The 25333-nt window shown below is 46.8% G+C and overlaps 1 protein-coding gene across 7 annotated transcripts in view; it reads left to right on the top strand.

The window, feature by feature from the left end:
* The window catches only part of BCL11A (BAF chromatin remodeling complex subunit BCL11A), a 99920-nt gene that overhangs the window by 54309 nt on the left and 20278 nt on the right, over nucleotides 1–25333 (top strand). The window contains exon 1 of one of the 7 annotated variants that reach the window (XM_034659178.1): nucleotides 13959–14781. The exons of the other annotated variants lie outside the window; for them this stretch is intronic. The gene's annotated coding sequence lies outside the window, so the exon portion shown is untranslated. Of the gene's footprint in view, nucleotides 1–13958; nucleotides 14782–25333 lie in introns of those variants that run through there. 7 annotated transcript variants of the gene reach the window in all.

The following is a 25333-nucleotide window of genomic DNA, read 5'->3' as shown; positions in this document are numbered from 1 at the left end:
GCCCAGGCCTGGCCTCCGGTCTGTTTCACAGGAGCGGAGCACTTTTCCTCACTATAGTCCACCCTTTGGTCTCGGGGATCTCATCGTCCCTGTGGCTCCCTGACACCCGTACCTGGGGCTGGTGAGTAGGTCAGGCTGGTTAGCAAATACCGTCTTCAGAAGGCCGCATTTTGGAATTTGACCGTCTTCAGAAGGCTGCATTTTGGAGTTTGGGCCTGAAAGCCAGATGATATCTGAGTTCATTCCCCTGCCGGCTGGGTGCCCTGAAACAAGTTGATCAACTCTGTGGAGCCTCAGGCTCCTTATCTGTAAAATGGGGATAATTAACTTTCCTGTCCACTGGGAAGAAATGTTCTGCTTGACTCTCTCTCAGAGGTGTTAAAGAATGTGTGTCTTCCCCAAAGGGTATTGTTCCAGAAGGCACAGTCCTGGTGGCCTTCTGACTTCAGCCTCAGTGCTGGAGGGCATCGTCCTCTGACGTCGCGCAGCACAGCGTCTGGCCCGAGCTCCCCCCTGCTCCCTCAGCCTCTGTGGCCAGACACTGTTCTCCAGCTCCCTGGCTTGGCCCGGCAGGTGGGAGAGGATGATGGCGGCCCTGGGAAACTGAATCCCAGGGGACAGGCCACAGGGTCATCTACCAGAAAAGGTGAAGGTAAATGGGTTTGTTGTCATAGTGTTCTTCCCTTTTGATGCCCATTTTCGGAGAGAGTCAGAGGAAGGGAAAATGGGGAAGACAGGCTGTCCCTGCCTCACACCCCTCACCCTACCTGCTTCATGTTCTATTAAAGAAATGCCATTTTTGCATGAGTTGGACAATCATCTGGGTTCGACTGAGGTTTATTGGTAATTCAAATCTATGTGTAAGGTACATATGTATTCGTACATAAATTCGAGAGGCTTCCCTTAGCAACAAAGTCTCCAGGCCCTTCAGAGAATCAGCAGCCTGGCCAACAATAAAGTGGGTCCAGGACAGCCTTGGGCCTAGAGATGACCTCTGCAGCCCCACTGGCTTCTGGCCTCCTTGTCCCCCATTGGCCCGTTTCCCCCTCTCTCCTGTGCATACACATAGGTGAATAGAAGGGTAGGTCAGATCACCCCTGCTCGTTTCTCTTCAGCACACTACACCAATTTGCTATTAAAATTTGAAGACAAACGCAGGTGCCAGAGGTGGCTATGCTATGACTATACCAGGCCACTTCTAGGAAGGGAAGGGGGTATCATGCTTCATGGTGCCTTCCTGGTATCAGGATGGTGCCGTGCTTAGAGGCTGTCCCTCCCCGTGTCCTCAGTGCGCGCCCTGCAACCTTGTAGGGACCCCTGTGTCCAGCCCAGCCTGGGTGTGTGTCTTGTGTGCTTGGTTGGCACTGATAGGGGTCACTGTGGGGAGGAGATCTCCTTGAAGCACACTGCCACATGGCCTGTGAGCTGTCCTGAGGCTGTGCCCAGCTTGGAGTGTCCAGGCTTTCTTCTGCCAGGGCCCTGCTGGTTATCACTGTGGGCATTATCTCCTCTCGCCACCTCTGCACTCAGGGCTGTGGTGTCCCCCTGAAGAGCCACACACCCATCTACCCAGGGGCCCTTCTTGCTTAGAGTCTGACCCGATTCCCCCCTCCTTCAGGGACTTCTGACTCACCCCCGTCTTTCTCAGGACAGTGTCCTTTCCCAAACGATCGGACCCAGCTCTCTAAGGACTGCCCTATGGGTCCCAGTCCCTCACCGCCTTGGGCCTGCCAGGTTTTGTGCCTGGCAATCTTCAGCACTCAGACCTTTGTGGTTCTCATGATGGCCCTCAGCCGATGAGGTGGTTTCATTTAGGACGGTGCACAGGACCCTTTTGAGCAATTCTCTAGTCATTGGCAAAAGGAGAAATGGGACAAAAGAGGCCATGGAGTCCTCTGGGGGAAATGTGTACTGAGGATAAGGTGGTAGCACATGGGAAGGGGGAGTAGAAGACTGGACTGGAAGGCCTTCAAAGGGAGTAAAGTTTGTTACATTGCTCCATAAGCTGCAAAGTGCCATTCAGTGGAAGCTGTCATCATCATCGTCATCATCACTGTCATGGCCATTATCATTACCATGCCGAGGAGGTAGGTGTAACCGACCAAGTCTTGAGCTGATTCCTGACTTTAGAGGCATGAATTGGTTTACTTGGAACACTGCAGTTCAACTCAAGAGCTGGTGTTTGAGTCTAGACGTCAAAACTTTCCGATATTCCCCTGACTTACTAAATTGAGGGCTAGTTTCTAGGATGTGACTTGAAGATGGCTTCTATATCCTTGAGTACTAGTTATCCATACTGTGAAAAATCTGAATTCATCACACAAAGCAGGAAAAAGGTGATACTTGTTTAAAGATTTTTTTTTGCACAAGAGGATCCATGGTGGTATTCTTTGCAGTGGAATGTTTCTGTAGCCGAGTGAGTGTTTCCAGGTCATTAACTATCCCATGGAAGGACTTTGGTAGAGAAAAGGAAGACTGCAAGGAACTAGATGCCTAGCTCTAGCGCAGGAGTTGCTAATTAAAGAGAATTAGAATCTGCTGGCCCGAGGGTGTCTGCTAAGTACTCTGTGCTCCGTGTGGGGAGCGAAGGCGGGGGCGTGCTTCCTTCCCTCTGAGAACTTACAGTCCCTTTGGAAGCAGAGACCTCTGGTGAAGTAACTGTGAAGACACTGTTGTGAAGGCAGAAATCAAGTGCGAAGTTGTGTTTATTCACCTCTTATCATTGTTGATCGGAAAGTGGGCCATGCTTTACAAAAATTCAGTTTACATGCTGCTTTTCAGGATGCTTGCTATTGCATACGGTGAGGGAGGTTTGAGGAAGGAGTTGTCCTAAGACGACTCCTGGGAGCGTGGAGAGAGCTCACAGTGGAATGCAGAGGGTTGGCTGTCCTGGAATTTAATTTGGACTTGACACTTCAAAATGGCCCAGGTCCCTGATGGATGGTGGGAGTGAGAGGGTGGTGAGGAGAGAGGGTTGTATAAGAGAGGAGAGATGTACTCAGCAGGCTCTTCCAGAAGAAGTAGCTTGCTCAAATCTGTGTCTTGAACCAGTGGCAAAGGAGAAGGTGGCTCTCCTCTTCCTGTCTTCCCGCTCTCCTGCCTGCTGCTCCTCTGAGCTCACTTTGGCTGTGTGCGTGGAGTGGACCAGAGGCCAACAGCAGACCTCTCATCAGATGGTCAGCACCAACTCTGTCTGCCTGGGAAATGGTATCCAAGAACTCCTGATTGCGGCCTGGTCATCTGCGTCACAGGGCTAGCCGCTGGCCCCTTGAGTAACGCCTTCGGGATGGTCAGCTCTCGGCCTTTCCCCCATCTGTGGCAGCCTGCACCACCTTGCCAGGCAAGGCATTCTCTAAGTGGCTTTATTGGACTTTCACTGTAGGGGTCATAATCTCTTCTCCCGGCTTCCAGAGGCCCTCCGTGGTCCTAGTAGTCTGGGATTTCATGAGTAAGTGCATGTTCCCCATCTGTTTCCTCGCAGATGAGTACTTTTCATTCATCCTCCCTCCTGTTGTCCTAAAAGCCTTCATTGTCAATCAAGTTTTCACATAGGAGGGTGGCCCTGGCCTCCTTCTCTAGTTCCTCCCTTTTCTGGCAATCTTTCCCAGCTCTGTAGCATGTTTCTTAGGTGTTTAAAAAAATATTCAAAGAAGAATGAAAATGTCCTTGTACCGTGGAGACTGTCAGAGAAACGGTAGTACCACGTAGAGCGTGGAGCATGGGGTGCACCCCCTCTGCCCCGGGCTCCCACAGCGGTAGGGGGTTTGGGTTGGGGGGAGAGCAGTGAATTGCCTGTTCCTGAGCAGGAAGGGACTTGGTGTTTGCCAAGCACCTTTTATGTCTATGTGCCTGTGGAAAGTCCCTTAGGAACATTTTTACTCGCAGGTAAGTCCCAAACTCTCAAACCACAGGGGCCACATCAGACACATAGTGTCTGTACCCCAACCTGGAAGGCAACCTGGCTGCTTCCACTGGCTGAACCGGACTCATGTCTCGGGGGTTCTTCTTTGAGGTATTGATGGGTGAGCTGCTGTTGTGAGTGGAGAGGACACTAGGCGGGACTTGGACGTTATCTAGGGTGGTGTGGCTGAGAAGACATACATAGCTGGTGTGCTCCAGGTGCGTAAGTAAGAACAGGTGGCTGATGGCAGAGCAGAGTAGTCCCAGCCTTGGCCAGAAAAGAGATATGGCATCCACCCTTCGAGCACACCAGGGTCAACACAACTGTAAGAACTGGTCTGGTGCAAGCTAACAGTTGCTTTTATCAAAGGCCCCAAGGAAGGGTTTGGCCTCCGATTGGGGTGGGGGTAAGGGTGGGGTGGAAGAGGAGTGGTAGATCTCCTGGTGTGTGGTGGTTTGCTCAGGTGGCCTCTTTTGGAGGACTCTCTTGTTGGTGGAAAGTTAGATTTTATTTCTCAATGGGAATAAAATTATTTGTATGCATTGCCATGTGGACTAGATCATCCCTCCTAAAATTGTAAAGGAGGTTAAGACCTGCCCCGCATCTACATTCTCCCCACCTCGTCACTATCCATTCATTTTTCATCTGTCTGTCTGTCCATCCAACTTGCATATATAGGCACCTATCAGGTTCCAGCCACTCTGTGTTCCCAAGTGACTGCCCCCCCTCGCCGGCCTCACATTGTTTCCTCTGTTCTCTCCCTCTTCCCTTTCTGTTACTCTTGGGAAAGGGGCTGATAACCTCATTTCTGCTGAGGTGTAACTAATAAATACCAGGAGGTATGTGTTTTATTTCACAGAGCAATTACTCTGTTGTAAGTACTTTCCGAATATTAACTCATTTTATTTCCATAGAAACTCTGTGAAGCAGATACTATTATTATTCCCATTTTTCAGATGAGTTAATTTTTTATTCTAGCTGAAGAAATGCCGTGTGGTGGTGTAATACCATAAGCCAGGAATTATTTGTCATCACAGAACCAACATCTATCTTCCCAAGTCTGGCTTTGCCAATCAATGAAGATTAGGTAGTTGGAATGAACACTTCCTCCTCCCTTTCAATATTTCATCTCAGGGCCATTTTCACTGTTCTCTCCCCATACTCCCATCTCTGCAAATATGGCATGAGATTGAGGAATTAGTGATCATTTATTCCAGCCTCCTTATTTACAGTGGGGTGACTGGGTTTCCAGAGAGGTGACAAGACCAGGCATGGTCACCTGGCCAAGTGGTGGCAATGAACAGATGAGGAGCCAGGACTCCCAGCTCCTTGACCCATGTCTTCCACTATCCCATATCATTTTGTCAGCACCACCGTCTCCCACCTCACACTTCCTCGGTCTGTTTAGCTAACGGATCTGTTGCCCCAGGAGTAAGGATTTGCACAGGTGTCTTAAGTAATGTAGGTATGTGTCACTCATGGGGCTTCATTTTCTCTTTCTCAGTTTATTGCCAGTAGCAGTCTTTGTTCTGTTTTCTTCAGCTTCTTCTTTTGGAGTTGTTGTGTATTTAAGATGGCTGCCCCCTCCCGCCCCCCCCCCTTCCCTGTGTCTTCCTTTAATCTGCTTCTGCCACTGCCTGGGGCCATTGTGGCTCCTGTTGTGAGACTCTAGCTCCTTCATGGATCCTTCTGCTTCCTGTTCACCTACTGTCCCCCAGCTCTGCCCTCTTACAGCTGGGGGCGGGGGAGAGAAGAGGGTGAATCTTCATTTCCTCCCCTGGTTCTCTGCTGTCCACAGCATTGGGCAGCAGCTGTTTCCCCCTGGGCTGTTTTCTGAGAGAGGCCTTGATGTTGTCTTTCTTCCCAAGGCCTTTTGGCAAGGTAGAAATTATCTCTAGAACCCTTGGCTGCTGTTCAACTATACAGCTAATGGGGGAGGTCAACCACCTCCTTCTCTGACCTAGTGGGGGGCTCTTAGGCCACTCGACACCACATTTAAAAGTTACCCCTGGACTCAGAAGGGGCCTCTGAATGCCCATTATAAAAAAGTTTTGAGGTCTCTTTCTATCACTTCCTTAGGTAGTGGAGAGGTTTCTGCTTGGAATAAGGTGACATTTGGTAATTGAACCAAACAGATGGCTAGGATACAGGCTTTGGAGCTGAACTCCCAGGAGAATGGTGTGGAGGTGGGGCTAGCTGAAGGGTAAAAAATGGGGGCTCCCTGGACTCTTAAATACAAAACCTTTTCTGTGTTCTCAAAACATGAGTTGCCCTAGGTATTTACCTAAAAGAAATTAAACATACATTCATAGAAACACATACATAAATGTTCAATATAGCATTGTTTTTAATACTTAAGAAGTGGTGACAACCCAAATGTCCATCAGTAGGTGAATGGATAAATTGTAGTATAGCCATAAATGGAATACTCAGTATAAGAATGAAATAGTAATACATTTCAAAAACATGGAGTCTCTGCATCATTCTGCTCAGTGAAAGAAATTAAACACAAAAGGTGACATGTTGGGGCTCCTGGCTGGCTCAGCCAGTAGAGCATGCAACTCTTGATCTCAGGGTCCTGAGTTCACGCCCCACATTGGGCATGGAGCCTACTTACAAAAAAAAAAGGAAAAAAAGTGGCATATGGTTTGATTCCATCTATATAAAATTCTAGAAAAATTAAAACTATACTGACAAGAAATAGATCAATGATTAAAAGGGCTGAGAGAATTAGGGGAGAGGATTGACTGCAAAGAGGGTCATGAGGAAACTTTTCAGAGTGATGGAAGTGTTCTCTATCTTTATTTTGGTGGAGGTGAGACAACTGTATACAATGGGCAAAATTCATTTAACTGTACACTAAAAATGAGTGACTTTTATTGTATGTAAATTATGCCTCAATAAAGACAAAAAATAAAAACCAACCACTTGAGTTGGACCAGCGTGGAAGGCTGTCTGTCTCTCTCTAAGCCTTTAACTGCTTGTGTCTTCTCAAGACTCCAGCCATCTCTGAGTGAGGCACCAAAGTACATTTCCTGGAACTCAGAATGTTCTTTGGATTCTGAGATTTCATGGAAGTTGGGAGCGGCTGGGGGAGGGGAGACAGAGGCAGGCTGAGATGGTGTCATCCACCACGAGCAGAGCATGTGTACCTGTGTGAGAAATGCGTGAGCACTTGTGAGTCTGTCAGAGGAGGGGAAGTAAAAGGGAGGGTTTTTGTTGCATAGAATTCCATTGGGTTTTAATAACTAAAAAGGGGAGAGGGCGCCTGAGTTGGTCTTATTCACTGATAATATCTTCTCCTTGGGTGGAAATCCCAACTGTGTAATTGTCTGGGGAATTCCTGTAAAGTGAGAGTTTTTATTTGTTTTTAATTTTCATCGTTCTCTCCAAATTTGTCTCTCATGCAGAGTTTCCAAGGTAGTCAGCATAAATGCGATACCCAAACTTTACTCATTCATTGGCAGACTTGTATAGAGTGTGTTTCCTGACCCCAGCTTGATGCTAAGGCTGCATAGATTTCGGTCCTTAACACGAAATACCTCTGTGCATGCATAGTGTTGGGTCCCACCTGGCCACGTGGCCTGACTCTGGGTCTTGGCTGTCGGGGTGGAGGGGGGATGCCCAGGGCACTTTGATATGAACAGTCTGCCCAGCCTGGAGAATTACAGGCCACATTTCAAATAATAGTTACATTAGCTGCTATCTTAGTTTTTGCTAGGCCTCCCCTTTACCACACCCAGTAGCTAGAGGGGGCCAAGAATGTCCATGTTTGCTGCTCTCTGGCATCAAAATGAAGTCCTTTTTAGGGTGCTGGATTTAAACTCATATTAAAGCTGTGTTTTTGGAACTTAGCTTTTTGTGTGCAGGACGTGCTCCTGCTGAGCCGTACTTCTTTGCAGATGACCATGGTTAAAATACAGCTAGAGAGTGGGGCGCCTGGCTGGCTCAGTCGGTAGAGCATGTAGCTCTTGGTCTCAGGGTCATAAGTTTGAGTCCCATGTTGGGGTGGAGTTTACTTGAAAAACAAAACAAAAAAACCCCACCGCCAGAATGTTGCACAACCTTTAGGTTGGTTTTCACTTTGAAAAGGTGTTATTTTTTGCTACCTCTGCCAGCCAGACTCAGTTGGCCTGGTCGGCACACGTACTTCACTTCTGCTCTTCTCCAGGGTGTGGGGTGGCTGTTTAAAGAGGGTGGGTATTAATGCTAATCTTTGTGTAGCATAACATGTTACTGCCACTTGCCTTTTTTATCTGGAAGTTCACGCAGATATCAGAAGGGAACTGCTTGTGGGTACAGAGATGGTTAAAATTACCATTATGCACAGAAATGATATTTGGAAAAAATAATTTCCCTTTTAGAAGGTAAATCAGTTATTTAAACATTATTTATTGAATTCCTAGGATATATGTTTATCACATATCACACGCTGTGCCGGGTACTTTGAAATAAAATTAAAATAAGTAGAGGACAGGGTCTCTGCACTTAAGAAGCGCTTTGAGAAGACATGGAATTTAGTAGAAGCATGGAGAGCTAACCAGTGATGTAAGGACTGGATAGGAGTCCAAGATGGTGCAGGCAGTGAGGCTGGAGAAGGAAGAGATTGATTCTTATGCTAAGGTGGCTAGTAGACCTTTAGCTGGGCCTTGAAACATGGGCGGGATTACAGGAAGTCAGAGAGGAAGAAGAAAAGCCAGAAAGGAAATGAGAATGGAAGGGATTTTGCACTTGAACAGAGTATTTTCAGTGGTGCAGAGAGGAAGTTAAGCCTAGAATAGAAGTGTGAGGCTGGATTATGGAGCTCTGAATGGTGGCTTAAGGAGCTAGACCATATCCTGTTGACTGTGGGAGGCTGTCAAATTGTTCTGAGCAGAGGATGAAGGCTGTGTTCTAGGAGACGTAAATGGAAGATTCTGCCCAGGGGTGGGGTGGGCAGGTTGTTGGAATTCTCTCTATAATGTCCCTCATGCTGAGTTCTCCTTTGTCCACATATATGTCCTGGAGGACAGAGCTGGTCCACGGCAGGGTTTCCTTTCACAAGCAGGGTGGAACCAAACATTGTAGGATACTAGCAAATGGGTCTGTTCTCAGTGTATAGAATCATTTAGGTCTTGAAAAGTTTTCATTTCACCCATATGGATGGAGAGTTAACAGGAATGGAGTTTGGAAGCAAAAGCCCATCAGCTTCCACACTGTTCTCTTGTCCCTCTCCTCCAGACCATCCATGTTGAGGAATTGTTCAGGCATGGAAGTTTTCCATGATGGCCTTTATCATTCAGATGTGAGGAAACAAGGCAGGCACCAAAATCCCTATGCTTCTGAACTCTCTTTAATAGCATCTTCCTACTTTGGGCATCAGTAAGCATGTCTGAATTTAAAGAACTTTTTTGGATGGGGTAAGAGGAAAGTTGAGAAAAGGGGTGGTAGATAGGCATTTGGAAAGCAAAGATCTGTGGGCTCAGGAGATTAGCCAGGGAAGCACAGAAAGTCAAACAAAGCAGAGACCCTAGTGAGCCCAGAATATTCGTGAGGAGAACTCACCTCTGTTCGGATTTGAAATGATCAGAACATCTCTTCAGCCGCCTTCATGGTACTTCTTCCTGCAGGCAGAGGCAGCATGGCTCCTTGTCGTGGACAATGAGGAAGCCATTTTAATGGCAGACAGGGCAACTGTGTGTTCACTGCAAAGGAATAACAGCTTCTAGGAGAACTGGTGGCTTTGGGGAAAAACTCACAGTGGCAGAAATTAATTGGAAAGTAGAACTGACTTCCAAAGGCTGGTATTATGTGGATTTGGATTTGCTGTAGGCAAAACAACATAAAGGAAATGGAATGAGAATTAGTGTAAGTGACTGGCAAGGACGCTATTGGCTGGTAGACTAGTGTTGACCGCTCCCCCAATGTGAATTTAGTGAGGTGTTTCCACTTTATCTTCCCCAAACTCTCTAAAGCCACAGTGTTATTGGGGTCTGAGACATCCTTCAGAAACTTCGTGGCCACCTATTGTTTTATAACCAACAGCAATTTTTTCTTCTTTCTTTGAAGATAAATTCATTTTGGGTGGTAGTGACTTCAGGCTGGTTTTGAATCTTTGGCCATTGGTTTGAAATTTTTTTTTTTATTTTTTATTTTCACATCAACCAAAGCTAGAAGTTTTACCAAACCCTCTTGCAGTATAATCGGTGTTTCCTTCACTGGGGGAGCAAACTATTTACAGCTCTAACAGGGTTTACAGTGAATTGTATAAGTGATACTGACTTCTGTGTCAGCAAAAAATGAAACCAAAACTGATCATAGATGACATTACCTAAATGACAGTACCTAAGTTGTGTCCTTTCTTTCACATTTGCTGTAATCCTGTTACGGCATTGTCCTATTAACCCAAGTACTGTCATCTTTAAATGCTGTCAAATCGTAACTGGTTTGCCAAGGACAGAGGAGAGGAATCAGAGAGAGCACAGTGGCATTCCCCAACACACTGCAGAGACGGCTCTTTCCCACCCCATAGGCTGAATTCTTGGGGAAATTGCTCAGTTAAAATGATGACTCAGGTGTCTTTTACAAGCTTTGACGAAATAGCCAGATTCGTTCGTCATGTTCCTAGAAGGAAAGAAAGAAACATTCTCTTTTAACAGCTAATGAGACACACTCTTCTAGGATAATATTCATGTTTCTGCATAATGAGAACTCTTTATAAGTATTATTATTGTGTTTTCAAAACCAGGTCAAAAGTAAGAGCAAAGAGAGGGCTCTATCTAAGAATTTAAAATCCAGTTGTTTATCATAATGTTTTCCGAGACTTGGTGAGGAGACTCTGTTTCAGAGATGGGAAACTGAGTCATAAGACATTTAGAGGCAGATGTTATGGGAAAGCTGGAGTTGGGAACATTCATATTTTGGGTTTGTTCCACATGTCCATGTTCTTCCTTATATATTCAGACCAGATTAGTATCCAGATTTTGCTTAAAATGTTCATAGCTTTCCAGTCTTCACCTTTCTGCAACTTCTGTACGTAGACTAGTTGATAGGGAGATGTCTGCATTAAAATTAAGCCTCTTGCTTTTTGCACTCCATTGCTCATAAATAAGGGAGTGAGAGATGGTTACCCAAGCACCCTTATTCAGCCTAGCTTGGCTGCCAGAGAAGAGGGCTAAATTTAAGGGGGACCAGCTAACACTTCTTTCTCATGCCTCTTTGGCTTTTTTTTGCTTTTTATTTTTTTGCTTTGGATTTGATAACAGTATAACTTAGTCCTTCCTTGATCTCATTCTGTATTCGTTTTTTAATATATAATGTTGATGAGTGTGTTCTATTATTTATAGCTCTCCAGAAGGTTCCCAAGGGAAGATAATCTCCATTTGAGGAGATGATTTCCCAGTCTCCGTACAGATGATGCAACAGTAACTGGCCACTGCCTGGCCTCCCTCCGGAGTTTTTCCCTTGCGCTCTCAGTGTGTGGCATATGGGCCGCAGACACCCCAAAGCCGGACTGCAGGTGCAGCCTGGGATGTGCTGACATTAACGCGAAAGGACTGGCTAATTGACTTGCAAAATATAGGTTAAGGAGTTTTATGGGATATCAAATTATCTTACTCTTTCTCTGATTAAAGACAAAATATTATATTAAGTAGATCATTACATGGGTAAAAGGTTAGACCTTCACACACTTGGAGGTGTAGCGCCGACGTTGCCCCTGTTGCCAGGAGGTAGAGGCCCCGTGGCAAATAGCGGAGGGGGGGGGCCCGGAGGCTCCTTGTTCACAGAAACGTCGACCGTCCGAATAGAGAAGTTCGATTCATAGGAGGGGTGTTGGCCCTGGCTTTGGGTGTCCTGAGTCTTTTTGATTATGATAGACTAGAATCTCGAAATTAAATATTAACTTGTTCTGATTCCACTGCTGTTAGCAGGGAAAAGGGCGAATACGTGAAAGGGGGGAGTGAGCAGCGGCCCGAGCAGCGCCGGGGTTTCAGAGACGGGGTCACTCCCAGTCCGCCTGTGAGGGGCACTTGCGGGGCATGGAGTGGAAACATCCTGTCAAGGGGTGCGGTCGTTCTATGACTACCAGCGGCTTGGCTGTCACCGCATGATGCCTTGGCCAACCGTCTAATGGTATCAAGTTGTTCCTGGAAGAAGTTTCAGTCCTAATCCTGACGTTGAGGTGGAGCTTCCGTGTGTCTGATCCCCATCTGCCGGCTAACCCAGCATGCTGCCTGCTTCTGTGCGCTACTGATTTCAAAGCCTGAGGACCTCAGGCCACCACAGGGCTTGTGGTTTGTAGAAAGGGGCAGTTTCAAGGCTTTCCCAGGCCAGATGTATTGTAGACACGTAGGTCTTTAGAAGGTATTTCTTAAAGTGTGTGTGTGTGTGTGTGTGTAGAGGAAGCAGAGGTTTCTTGAATTTCTCACCTCAGTACCTGACTACATATATGTGCATGAGGTAGGCCATCAGTGTCTGCCACCCTCTTCCATGTGTGAGAAGAAGCCATGGTTGCCAAAGGGGAGGTGGGCAGCGTGGGCCGGTAGAGCTGTGCTTGGTGTCTTGATTTGATGTGTGGGGGAGAGAGCAGATCACAAGACATTCTCTGGAAATGAGCCAAGGTCCACCTGCAGAGCAATGACCCTGAAAGCCCCAGTGCCAGCCTCCCCAGGATGTCTTGACCTTCAGCAGCCTTTTTGTCAAATCCACTTCAGAATGGAGAACAGTTTGCCTCTGTCCCATCCCGTTGACCTGCTGACAGACAGGAGTGTTAGAAACTTTGAATAGATATGGAAATAGAGCCCTAAAAATACTAAACAGACCTTGTATGTTGCCGGGGGTGGGGGATGGGGGTGGGGAGCAGAAGGTTGGAGAAAGTAGAGGAAACACTAAAATGTGCAGCCTCATTCCCTAGCCTTCGTGTTGAAAATGGGGATCGGAAGTAGCAATAGCTATTTCCAAGAGAAGACAAAGCCATCTGTTGGGCGAGGGAGTTCGTCTGGAAGGCCTGGAATTGCTGTGTGACCTTAGGAAAACACTTGCCTTCTCTGGGTTGAGCTCAGCCCGTGGCTCGCAAGGGGCGGTGCTGGTATTTATAGACCATGTTTGAGAGTCCCGAGTGGAAGGCAACTTCACTTCTCAGCTCAGAATAGCAAGCGTTGTTTCTTATTTCTAGGTTGCTGGGACAGCTTCCTAGGAGTCTCATAGTCGGCAGCTTGGTGACGTTGGATGAAGGGTTCATCTTTTCAAATGAGTTGATTGGTTTTTGCCACTTTCCACGTTACTTTCTGGGTCTAAGTTTTTCCTTAGTTTTTCCTCACAGGCAGTATCTAACTGAATAGGGAATCTAGCCTGGCTCACACGATCCTGCTTTGTCAGTTGGCTTTAAAGGCACTGAGGGTTTTCCTGGGACTGGTGTCTGGAAGCCGATGGCCAGACCTACAGCAGCAGGATGTGGGTGGAGGCATGGGCCCCTTTGGGGTTAGCGGCCCACTGCGGCTGTTGAGGATGCTGTCCTTGGGAATCTTTCTGGGGTCGCCTTGCTCCACCCTGCCGGGTCGCTGTGACTTTAGCTAATTCTGGAGTTGTGTGAATTTGTCAGTCTAGCCTATGGCATCCCACCCCATCCCATACCATTGCATTTCAGAAGCCAGCAACTTGCAAGGCCAGGCTCCCATTACCCCTCGGCTGCGTGCGTTTGTTTGCAGGACGTCAAGGAAGAAATGGGTCTTCTTAGGGAATTGGGCCCAGTATCAAACTTGGAGGCAACGTGGGAACTATGGCAGCAAGGGATAGCTTGTTTATCCAGGGCTGTCCCTTGTTCTTGGTGGGGGTGTGCAAATAGTCTTTATATTGCCTATTTTGACTTAAATTCTGGTCTCTTTGTTGGCCAAGTCTTAGGCAAGTGCCACGGAGCATTTCCTTTTGGCCTAAACGTGATGAAATTTAGATGAATTTGATGAAATAAACACAAATTTACATACGCATGCTCAGGGAGGCATCACCCATCCTCTTGTCCACTCTAGCACTTACCCGAAGTGAGAAGCCTATAATTTTGAGGTCTTTCGTTGGAATGGTGATCAAGGCAGAAAAGCTCAGCCCCATATGCATTTTTGCTTGAGTTATTAACCTTTCCTTCCTTCTTCCTCTTTTTTCCCTCCCCCTCCAAGGTCCCCTTCCCTTAAGAAAAAACATGTGAGCCAGGCTGGAAGTAGAGACTTGACCTCCACCTCACCAGGTGCAGCTGCTGACCAGCACTAAAAAATAGGAAATATTTTTTTAAAAGAAGGTTGGGGAGGGGGGAGTTTCTGTTCCACAATCACTGCTGTTTCAATAAAGAGCAACCTGGTTTATCTGTAAAACCTACTTCCCTTTCTGTGAATATGACCGTTTTCAATAGCAGAGGACCCTGATATGTGTGTGTGTGTGTGTGTGTGTGTGTGTGTGTGTGTGGTGGGGGCAAAGGGATGGAAGGTGACAGAAGGGAGATGCTAGAGAGAGGATAGAAGGAAGAGAGACGAGAGGTGGAAAAGAAAGGAAAGGGGGAAGAGAGAAGGCAAAGAGGCAGGTGGGAAAGAAGACTGAAATTCGAGCTATTTTTAGCTGAATGTGAATGGAGATTTCATCAGGCTTGTTGGCTGTGGGGAAACACTGTGTGGGGACAGTCACCTTGCATGTAACTTCCTGCACAGCGGCCATAGTGACTAAATTTTCTGACACTGTCAGAGTTTGGACAACCCTGGCGGCTCCTGGAAGGGCAGCCCAGCAACTGTCACGGGCAAAGCATCCAAAGCGTGAGCTGTCGATAGTGACCTGCATTTGCAGAAAATCTGAGGGCTTTCTAATTAACAGGGGAGCTCTAAATTAGAGGAAAGCTGTTCGACAAGCCCCCCTCAGATGCGGTAAGTGTCACGGCGCAGATAATCATTACATCTAACAAGCTTCTGATTTTTAACAGAAGCTATGAGGTGAGCTTGCTTATAATGGTTCAGTTTCAAGGGGGGAAAAAAGCCACACTCCTTCCCCGAAAAGGAATAAAGAAAGAAGGAAGGGAAGAAGGAAAGAAAGGAGGGAGGGAAATGAAATTCTCACGCGAGCGCTTTGGGCAAATGCTCAGATCCCATCCCTGAATTCTTGCCTTTGTTGCCAGCCGAAGCATTCAGATACATCTTCTGTTTTAGATTTTCCTTACTGTAATCTGTGTCTGCTAATAGGCCAGCTCGTTCATTTGATGTTTCCGGGAGACAGGCAGCTTCTGTGAGTTATTTCTGACCATTGTGTATTCCGCAGGGTCTGAACTGTTGAAAGCAGTGCCCCAAACTGTAACAACTTGAACGTTACAATCAAACACATGATATAGATGACAATTGATTAGGGTTCTCCCTTGAACGGAGAAACAGACTAGGGGCTGACGGAGACCGCAGCTGTACCTGGGGACTTGTCTGAGATCACTTGGGCTTCATCTGAGCTCTGGCCTCCTGACCCTGTCCGGCGCTCTTTGCAGGGGGGATTTGAATCCCAGTCTGAAGCATTCATTTAAAACAGCTTCCAGAGGCCTGAGTGCCATGGATCATTTGTGTGCCTTCCTTTGGGGGCGCTGCCCTTGCAAGACCATTTCTCTACCAGGGGATATACATTAGAGGAGGAGAGGGCCGTCAACCTTGATGGCTGGCCGTGGTGGCTGAGGACGTGACGCCTGTGGGGTAGAAATTCTTTGGCATGTGTGGATTCCCCCAGACTACCCACACCATCCTTGCAATTATTCATGGGAAATAAAATAATATAAATCACGCTGCCTGATCCTTCTCAAACAGCTTACAAAGTAATCACAGGCTGAAGTGTAGGTTTTCTTGCAGTGTCTTTATCAGTAAATCAGATTTTGAGCATTTATCAGCAAAAGTTAGATTTAAACATCATTCCTGTAATGTTTGAAAGAAAGATTTGTTTCAGTGGGGACTCTGCCAATCAGTGATCTTCCAGCTTGACTCTGCTATCAATTATTGCTGCAATTATTTGTCTAGTTGGATATTTAAAATGTCATCAGAAAGAGATGATTACATATTCCAGAAAGCAAGGCACTGTATAATCAGATGAACTGAATCCAGTTAAATGTAGTGTGGTACCAACCTGTCCTTCAAAGTACGATTGTTGAGCTACCACCAAAGCAGCAGCCTTCTGCCCGGTTTTCAGGAAGCTGATCTTAACCTTGGGATGCAGTGTGCAGCCGGGGTCGGGTGATACTCAATTATGGGAAACTTTCCAAGTCTGAAAATGGAATTGCTCCTTCAGATACATGAGAAGTGCATTTTAGTTATCTCATTCAATTCATCTGCAAATCTATAAATAAGAAGTCCCTCTATTCTTCTTGCTTCCTGTGGATTTAAATGCCAAATCCTGATTTGTGGCAAAGTTGTCACATGCCCCTTTTCCCACTCTCTCTGCCTGGTGCCCAGGATCTAAGCAGTGGCAGTAGAAATTACAACTGTTTGGAAGCCAAGAAAAAGCTCCATTTCTCACTTTTCTCCAATTCCGGATATTCTCGGCCCTGCTCCATCTATCAGCCTTCTCCCCACACACCTCCTCCACTACACACCCTCCTTCTGTCCGCCCCACGAGCAGGAAACAAATACAGCTTCAAATTTATTTATTTACTTATTTTTTATGGAGGAAAGAGACCACAACCTGAACAAACAACAAAAAACTCCAACCGAACTAAACTCTGTAGACAGAATGGTCCCAAATGTTCCAAATGTATAGAAATTTCCCCTTAATAGTCTGACCCCATTTCTGAGCATCAGGAGTGCCCTGATGAGTAGGATTTTCAATCTGAAAATGACAGCCAAGCCCTCAGCTGGGAAACGTCAGTCCCTCCCCATTCTTACAACTGACTAGAGGTTGCAGGGACAGTCTCTGTATCTTGGTGGGTTTCATGAGTTAGAGAACATGGTGGGCTGCCCGGGAGTGTTCTTCTCAGTTCACTTGCTACACAGCGTCCTGAGCTCTTATGACTCCACAATACCTTGGTGGTCAAAAGGCTCTCCCACCCTAATATAAAATGTACTGGGGGTCTGTTAAGAAATTAATCTCAGGGTATCTGGGTCGCTCAGTCATTGAGTGTCCCACTCTTAATCTTGGTTCAGGTCTTGATCTCACAGTTGTGAGTTTGAGCCCCGTATTGAGTGCCGTGCTGGGTGTGGGGCCTACTTGGAAGGAAGGAAGGAGGGAAAGAAGGAAGGAAGGACGGAAGAGAGGGAGGGAGGAATCTTATCTGTGGAAAAAAAAAATACTTTTTAAAACATTGGAGCCTGGGGTTGTGTGCATTTGTGGGAGAGAGAAAGATGGAGGGGGTAGAACATCAAAAAAAAAAAACAAAAAAAACCCAAAACCCCAAAAAACCAAAAAACTTTAAAAAGTCACAACCCATTGAAACGGAAAAGAAACACTGTCCCTGCTGCAATCAGTGTTGGCCAGGAGCTGGCAGTGGACAGCCCTGTCTCCTTTGTCCCCTCTCCTCCCTCACTGGCTGTGGTCCAGGACCCTGGCCTTGCCTGGGCTTCCCTGCCAGGCCCTGCAGCATATAACTTGCAGTCCCAGCCCAAGGTGACCCAGGTCAGCTGACCACACAGCCCTTTTGTGGGGGGACAGATATTGCTTTGACCCTTGAAAGAGGGTTATCTGCTTGTGGTGGGTGAGCTCTAGCGTATCAAAGCCACAGAACAAAGGTGTGAAGGGCCTGGTTTAGCTCTTGAGTGATGGAGAGGAGGCCCTGGGTTCTGAACGTCTGCACTGTTCTTGGGATTCCTGCTCTATTTTCGTTTTAAGGGTGTACGTTTCTCTCTTCGTGCCCTCTAGCATGTTTCAAGCAGAGGTGGGGGCCTGGGCCCGTGGGTGGGCAGGGAATCTATGGGGCTGTCTCCAAAGCCTATGGCCATGGTGTCACACACTGTGGCCCTTGCCAGGCCTTGGGCTGGGGAGCCCAGGGCCTCACGGAGCAGGACAGGGTTTTGCATTCTTTCTTTCCCAGGCCTCCACGGGGCTGCGCCAGGACATGGTGCAACTCATGGGTGATGCGGCGTGGGCGGCTGCCTGTGTTCTCCTGCATCTGAGGTGGGGAGGCCACTGAGACCGGCCCGCCAGCCTTTTCTGCACCTTCCATGGCTAGCTGCCTTAGCCTGATTTTTAAGCCCTTTTAGTGGAGGAAAACCATGGGTTCTAAATAGAATTATTTGAACTGAAGAACTTCACACTGTTCTTTCTCTTGGGGCAGAAAGATAGGGGTGTAGGTGGGGGATGAGAATAGAGGAAAGTGTGGGAGATTACTAAAAAAAAAAAAGAGAGAGGGAAAGGAAAGGGACCCAGATTAGGTAATTGGGGCCAGTTCATCAGAAGACTTAAAAAAATTTGACATCTATTGTAACTCTTCTAACTGTGTAATTATACGGTGTTTGGAAGGTGAATTATTAACCTGATTGTCCATAACAACCATTGAGTAAATATGCAATTACAGATTGGCAAAATTGTACAGTGAACTGATGGGCCAGCAGCCACTTTCAAGGGGCTGTAATCATCTCCTGGGTCAAGGCTGACCCGAGGTTCCTTGGTTAGTGAATCATTTACTGGAGACTTCAGTGACCTCAGGAAGGGAAGGTTCCTTTGGTCACTGCTGGCTCCTTGGTAAGCTCCTTCCAGCCAGCTTGTTGAGAATAAAGGGTTCTCTAACATGAACAGAAAAGTCCGCTGAGCAGCACTCAAGTTCTGAGTGTTTATTGAGAGGCCTTTCTCTGCCCAGAATGGTGTTGGGCCATGAGAGGTGGACAATACAGTCTTGGTTCTCAGAAGCCTGAGAGTTTAGTGGAGAAATGGGTGCTGGTGGATGCACGATGATCACAGGGGCCTCTGGACCCAGGAGAAATAGCAGTGCAGAGCTGAAGACGGAGGAATGGCATAGCCATTGTCGTCGCCTCCATTGTCTAACCAGGGCCCTTTGTGAGCGTCTGTGCCCCCTGCCCTAGGTGCAGGGGGGCGGTAATCTCAGTGGGGCCTCCTCCCGGGGGAAGTCCACAGCCCTCTCACACTGAGGAGCCAGCCTGTGTCAGCCAAGAGCCGCAGGCCATAAATGCAAAGTATGGTTGAACAAAAGCAGCTTTTGAGTGAGAAAGCTGAGTGGAGTTGTCCCAACCTGTCAACTTCAGATTTCTTTCCTCCTCCCCATAAATCAAAAAACGGTTGGTGGAAGGGAGGGACAGAAGCGTTTCATTTTCAGATTTTGTAAGAAAATAAAATCAAATCAAAAGAACCTGTCCCACGCTGATACCTTACATGCCAGGTTTGAGCCTGAGGCAAATTTTTGTGGCCATGTAATAAGCCTCTTTAAAATGGTGACAGACCCTTGACTCTTTGCCTTGAATTACACTGATAAAAGACATTTTATTGCGTTAGAGCTGTGGCAGGAGTACAGGACGGTTCTTGCCTGGTCGGCCTCTTTGAAACCACGTCAGCCCTGCTGTCCACACTCCCCACCACCTGACAGGGTTTGAGCACCATGGCAGCGGAGATCTGTGGGCCGGTGACAGAGGGGGCTTTCTACCCAGCAGTGGGAAGTTGAGGCTCTGGAAGTAAAAGGATTTTAGCCTGAGGGGCTTGTTAGGGAGAGTGGAGTGTCTCCCTTCTTAGTAGACATAAGAGATCTTGACACTGGTGGCTCTAGGTCAGTCTCACCGTTGGGACCACCCGGAAATAGAGCACAGCTGGGAAAGCGAACCCTCTCAGACCTCACTTCCCAGGCGGTCTTAGAGAGATTCCAAAGACAAAACAATTCCGGGGTCTCCCCTATAGTGTAGGGTCCCTTTATGCCCCCTTGATCCCTGTGGCATAGGAATAGGGGGATTGTGGCCTCTTTGTCCAGGGAGGCCAGGTCTCCACCGGCTAAGCCCCGAAGTGAACCTGTTCACTGGGTAGAAAGGAGTTGAGATGATGCATTGTTGGTTTGAAGAGTTTGGAGGTGTCTGATAACTTTGGGTGTTACCCTTGCTGAATCAACAGAATTAGTAAACCCCAGAACAGCTAGCAACACGCGCCCTGTTGCTGGATTGGGAACTCTTGAATGAGTGCAGATGAAACATGTGGGCATCTCTTTTTTATTCAGGAAATTTGTTCCAGGTTGGTTATGGGTATAAATGAAGGATTAGAAATTGCCAGGAAAATAACTAGGAAGCCAAGAAAATAGGCCTCAGATAAATAGGCTATGTCCATCTCTTCTTTGTTCTGTGGGATTCTGTCAGGTAGGTTAGGGCTGAGGCCAGAGCTTGGCTGCTCTGTGCCCAGAAGGAGGGAAGGTGCTGAGGGACTGAGGAAGACGCTAGCAGAAGTTGGAGGAGCTTGTGGGCGGGCAGAGGCCTGTTTCTGAAAGAAGGACTAGCTGCCTTGGGATGAGGCCTGGCCTCACAGGACCAGAAGCCTCCTTGATTCAGTCTCACCTCAGGCAAGAGGGCAGCCTAGTTTTGTTCCTGAAGAAATGTCAGAGCCTGACCTGCTAGACCATTTTTTTTTCTTTTTAGTTTGTAGAGCTTTGAAGCCTTAAATTAGTTCTCATAATTTCCGAGCACTTCTGTATTAACCATAGGACATAATAGGTTTTAATTTTGGAGAATGGCCAATTCTTGTTCTAAGAATCTCTTGGCCAAGATTGTCACAGAGCATTTGGCCTCTAGCGTCTGCCTTCCCCCTGCGTCAGACACACACACACACATCACTTTATAGTCCCAGGAAGGCAAGTGATTGCCTGTAAATGGCATTAAGACTTGTGTCTAGACAACACACTCTGCCTCTGCTCACCTTGAGGGCTCCTGAGGTGAGTGCTGATGAGGGGCAAAGCTTGGTCCCCAGGAAGGTGGGCTGGGCTCTGAGCTCCAGCCCTGCCTTCATGACCCGCAGCAGGACGCTTCTGACATGTGTTTCCTCTCTGGGGAGGTAAGGATAACACCTTCCCTCATCCCACAGAATTACTGTAGGGCCAGAATGCGAGGAGGATGCTTTAGGAGGAAGAGAAACCAACCCACAGAGGCCAACACATCCTTCCTTAAGAAGGGCCAGGCTGGGAGGCCTGACACAGCCTTCCTGGGGCTGCCTATTCTTTGGGGCCCCTTTCCCTTGAATGGCTGCACAGATCAGTCCTGGAAGATAAGATCAGAAGATTCTCCAGCTCTTTAGATCAACAATGCCTCTGCCCTCCCTTGTCTCTCCAGCAGCACCACACTGTCCCACCCTGCTATCTTCCTCCTCCACAGCACCCAAGAACACCTGAAAACATCAAAGATCTCCTTCTAAGTGCCAAGCTTAGTTTTCTTAAGCTTGTTCTGTTATTTTCTTGAGACTGATGAAAATGGTGGCATCGAGGCATAAATTACATTTGCTGTGAATTGACACAGATAAAAAGGCTCGGGGTGGCCTCTTCAGAGTAATTTGGGAGTTGCATGCTCTGCCAGCTTTGACAGACAAGTCCTCTGCTCTGGCTGGTGTTATCAGAATTAAACGTTTGCGGAGCAAATGGTCAGTCTCATTGGATCCATCTTTCTGGCCCAAATGCCTTTCCCTCCCATCAGTGCAAAATGTCCATTCCACCCTCCTCAAGCATCTGATACTTAAGTCAGGAGAAACTCAAGTGTGGTTTTCAAGGCTTTCCAGGTGTCTGGGACCATGATTTTCCATCCTTTTCTGCATTTCTCCTGTGGGCAGGGGGCATGAGTGGTATCTGTGAATGTATTTGTGGGAAGCTGGACAGTTTGGGTAACAGAAAGGAATTCAGGGCAGCTCCTTGGATCACTGCCCCCTTCTCACCACAAAGGTATTGCTTTGAGCCCCACCTTAAGGAAGCCCAATACCCACAAAATCTCATCAATGGCAACTGATAAATTAGAGGGTGATTTTTCACATTACAGAAAGATTGTTAACTTTTCAAAAGGTTTCGCCACAGGGTTCCTTTAAATAGTGAGCTCCCCCACTGAATTTAAAGTGTTTGTTTACAGATCATTAACTACTTGACAGAGAGGTTGGGGAGGGGGTGGAGGAAGAAGCACTTAAAAGGTAAAATGTTAGAAGCCCTGCCAATTTTCGATGGGCCTGGAAGGGTGATGAAACATCTCTGAAATTATGTCGGTTAGCAAATGTGATTCCGTTTACAGAAACTCACTTTACACATGGCTTTCCAGGAAACCTTCATGTTGGTTGAGGGCAGGGACCACAGGACCCTGGGGCCTTGCTGCCCTGGTCTGAGGTAGCTGGGAGAGGACTCTGGCTTTCCTTACAGTCCTGTGTGTGCCCTCACGAGCTATGGGTGCCAGGCTCTGGCATGAAGCCGAGCTTTGCCACTGGCCGTCTGGCGCGGACAGCTGAGACCTTTTCCCTTGACATTTAGCCTGAGTTTGTGGAAAGTTTTTTCCTGGTTCTCTTTGACCTTCAGTCTCTTTGGCTCTGGACCCACGTAAGTTTCCTCCTTGAAGCTCAGACAGGTGAGCTTGGCAAGATTGTGCCCCAGGAAGCCGAAATCCACCACTAGGCCTACTTTCTGAGCCTAAGAATTAGGCTGGCAGCTGGACCCAGCCCACACTGGCCCGTAGGTTCCTCCTAGTCCCTGCACGGGCACCAGGGACTCAGGCCCATCCTGGCCAGCATTCAAGATGGCCCACAGCAGGTCTCTTCATTTCATCCCAAACTCCTGTCCTAGATCTGGTTTCAAAGAGACTCTGACTGGCCTGGGAAACAGGAGGGAGAAGCCATCTATCAGATCCACTCTTCTCTTTTTAAGGACAAGAAAACTTAGGGTCAGAAAGGGGAAGGGATTTACTCAAGGTCATGGACAGCTGGTGAGTGGCAGAGTTGGGACTGAAGACTCTGGGTTCCTGACTTTGTGCCAGCAGCCTCTCCAGAGGAGTGAGTCCCTGACATCCTAAAGGAAGAAGAGAATCTGGAGAGTGAGGGTTAGTGCCGTTCATGGGCCTGGGCGTCTTTAAAAGTAGTTCTTATATTTTCCCAAGTAACCTGAAAAAGACCTCAGGGAGAAGCAAATCTTCATGTGCACTCATGCAAACACACACACACACACGCACACGCACACACACGCACACATGCCCTACCCCAGACAAACAACATCCTCAAATAAGGACTCAAAACGGGGGTGAGGGTAGTACCCCCTCCTTCCTCGTGGCTTTGAATAGAAGAAAGGGGGGAAATTTGGAGGGAAGGTCAAGTCGATGATTGAAGAGACAGAGCAGGGTAGGAAAATCTCCACATTTCTTGCACAGTCATTTGTTGAAAATGTGTCAGCAAGTACAAGCCCGTCTTAAACTGGCAATGATACATCTGAAATAGATTATTTAAGCCAGGGAGGCAATATTGCAAAGAAGAACGTGGCTATCAACACTTGTTTGTCTGACTCAGAGGAATAAAACAGTGAATTCTGCCTCAGCGGACCACCCACCATTCATCAGGGGAGAAAAATGGTGGTGAGGGGGGCGGACAAAACAGGACAGATGAACTTTCATGAAGGGATTCATAAGCGTCTGCGTGGCTGTGTCCCTTATTTTAAGAAAATGTGATATTTGGAAGTATGAACTTGTCAAAGCTGAAGACTTCGCAGAAGTCCTCAGAGGGTTTATATAGATGAACAGGTCCTCTGTTGTCAACTGAATGGATCGGTGTACAATATTTTGATTTAAATGTGGCTACCTGTTGGGCCCCATTTGCTCTGTGCACACCTTGGCCTTTGCTCCTATGAACATCTGTACCTGCTTTTGTTTTTGTCTAGAAAGTCCTTCCTCTTGGCTCTCCAGGTGCAGTTCATAAGTTACCTCTTCCTGAAAGCCGCTCTCCTCCCTTTCAAGTAGAAGTAATTTCTCGTCCTTTGAATTTTCATAGCAGTTTATCTGTGTCTCTCTCGTGACAGACTTTCTTCATGGGAGTAGAGCGATTTCTGTCCAGGCCTTATCTTCTCTTCTAGCTGAAGGTTGCTGTGGGGAAGTCTGTGTCTGGGTTTTCTTTGTGTTACCCACAGATGCTGGCCCATTGCTTCGGGCCTCATAGGCCCTCAGTAAACAGTTGTTGAATGAATGCATGAAAGAATGAATGAATGGAATTAACCTGGGCGACACGTTTTGCATAGTGAGGTACACAGTTAATCAAAGGGAAGAAAACTGTCCTGAGACAATTTGTCTTTATATAGCTGCCCTTCCAGTCTCCTTGATAAGTTCCACCATTCTAAGGCAAAAGCTTAAAGTGTAATAAAAATTTATCTAATTCACAATCAAGTGAAAATACTTTGGGCCCAGAGCCAAAGAATATTATTGGAGTACACTTTTTTCAACACCCTAAATTTAACCAGCTGGAATTCTTTTTTTAAGGACCATCCTATTCAACCTTTTGAAATGAAGGATTTGCCTTTTAGTGGGAAATCTGCATTTCAACACAAAGATGGAGCACAATGTCTTTGGTTTAGTTATCCTTCAGAAAAGCAAGCTCTTTTTTTTTTTTTTGAATTATATGCTTTGCTTATGTTAAAGGCACAGACTGCAAAAAATTTTGTTTAGGCCCGACAGATATGTAGCTTGCATTTTTTGCATTTTTATAGATAAAGGGGCATGAAAGGTGTCATCTCTCCTCCCCTCATTGAGTGAATTCCTAGGATAAGAACTCAAAAGGTGAAGTTAGTTTTTAGATAGTCAAGGCAATGATAAGAGGATAGAATTGGTCAAAAAAGAAGAGTTTTTAAATGAATAATTGATGAAATGGAAGTCACCGATGAAGTATTAGAGAATGTAGAGATCAGGAGCAAGTTTCAGCAAAGAAATTCTAGAATTCTCGCTTGCTTTCGTTTGTACAGGATACACTTTTTAGAGAACATCACAATTTGATAAAACCTTAGCTAGTAAAAAAAGCAATGATGGAAAAAATGCTCATGTAATGCTCATTTCTAGAACAAAAGGGAATGCAATTTTGACAATATCAGAAGGTTAATTAAGAAGTCTGTTAGCAATGATAAACCTGGCACATCTTCAGTTTAGATTGACATGACTCAAGACATAGGCATAGCTAATGTTTGCTCTATAATATTGTGATAAGTCACAGAATCTGAGAGAGAGGAGCTGGTAACTGTTGTAAACGGAGGGTCAAGAGCTAGAAAGACATTTAGTGGATCTGCTTTCCCGTTAAAGAAGCCTCTGTCCCAGACTAGCTGCACGGTTGTTTTTTGATTTGGATCCACGAATATTGATAGAACTGGAATTGGTTCATTCAGGAAACTGTACAAACTTTCAGGATGCAATTTAAGTGTAGTCTGTAAGGTGGCTATTGGGTGGGGGAAGAGGGGATTTGAGAATTTTGGAGCTGGAACAAAGGGTCAGGGTCCTTTACTTTGGCCTGTCGCCTAATATAGAGATTCCCTCCCCATCATGGTGGGTTGTC

Source organism: Ailuropoda melanoleuca, chromosome 4 (genome assembly GCF_002007445.2).
Source record: "Ailuropoda melanoleuca isolate Jingjing chromosome 4, ASM200744v2, whole genome shotgun sequence".
Classification (NCBI taxonomy): Eukaryota; Metazoa; Chordata; class Mammalia; order Carnivora; family Ursidae; genus Ailuropoda; species Ailuropoda melanoleuca.
This window is presented reverse-complemented; position numbering and strand designations above follow the sequence as displayed.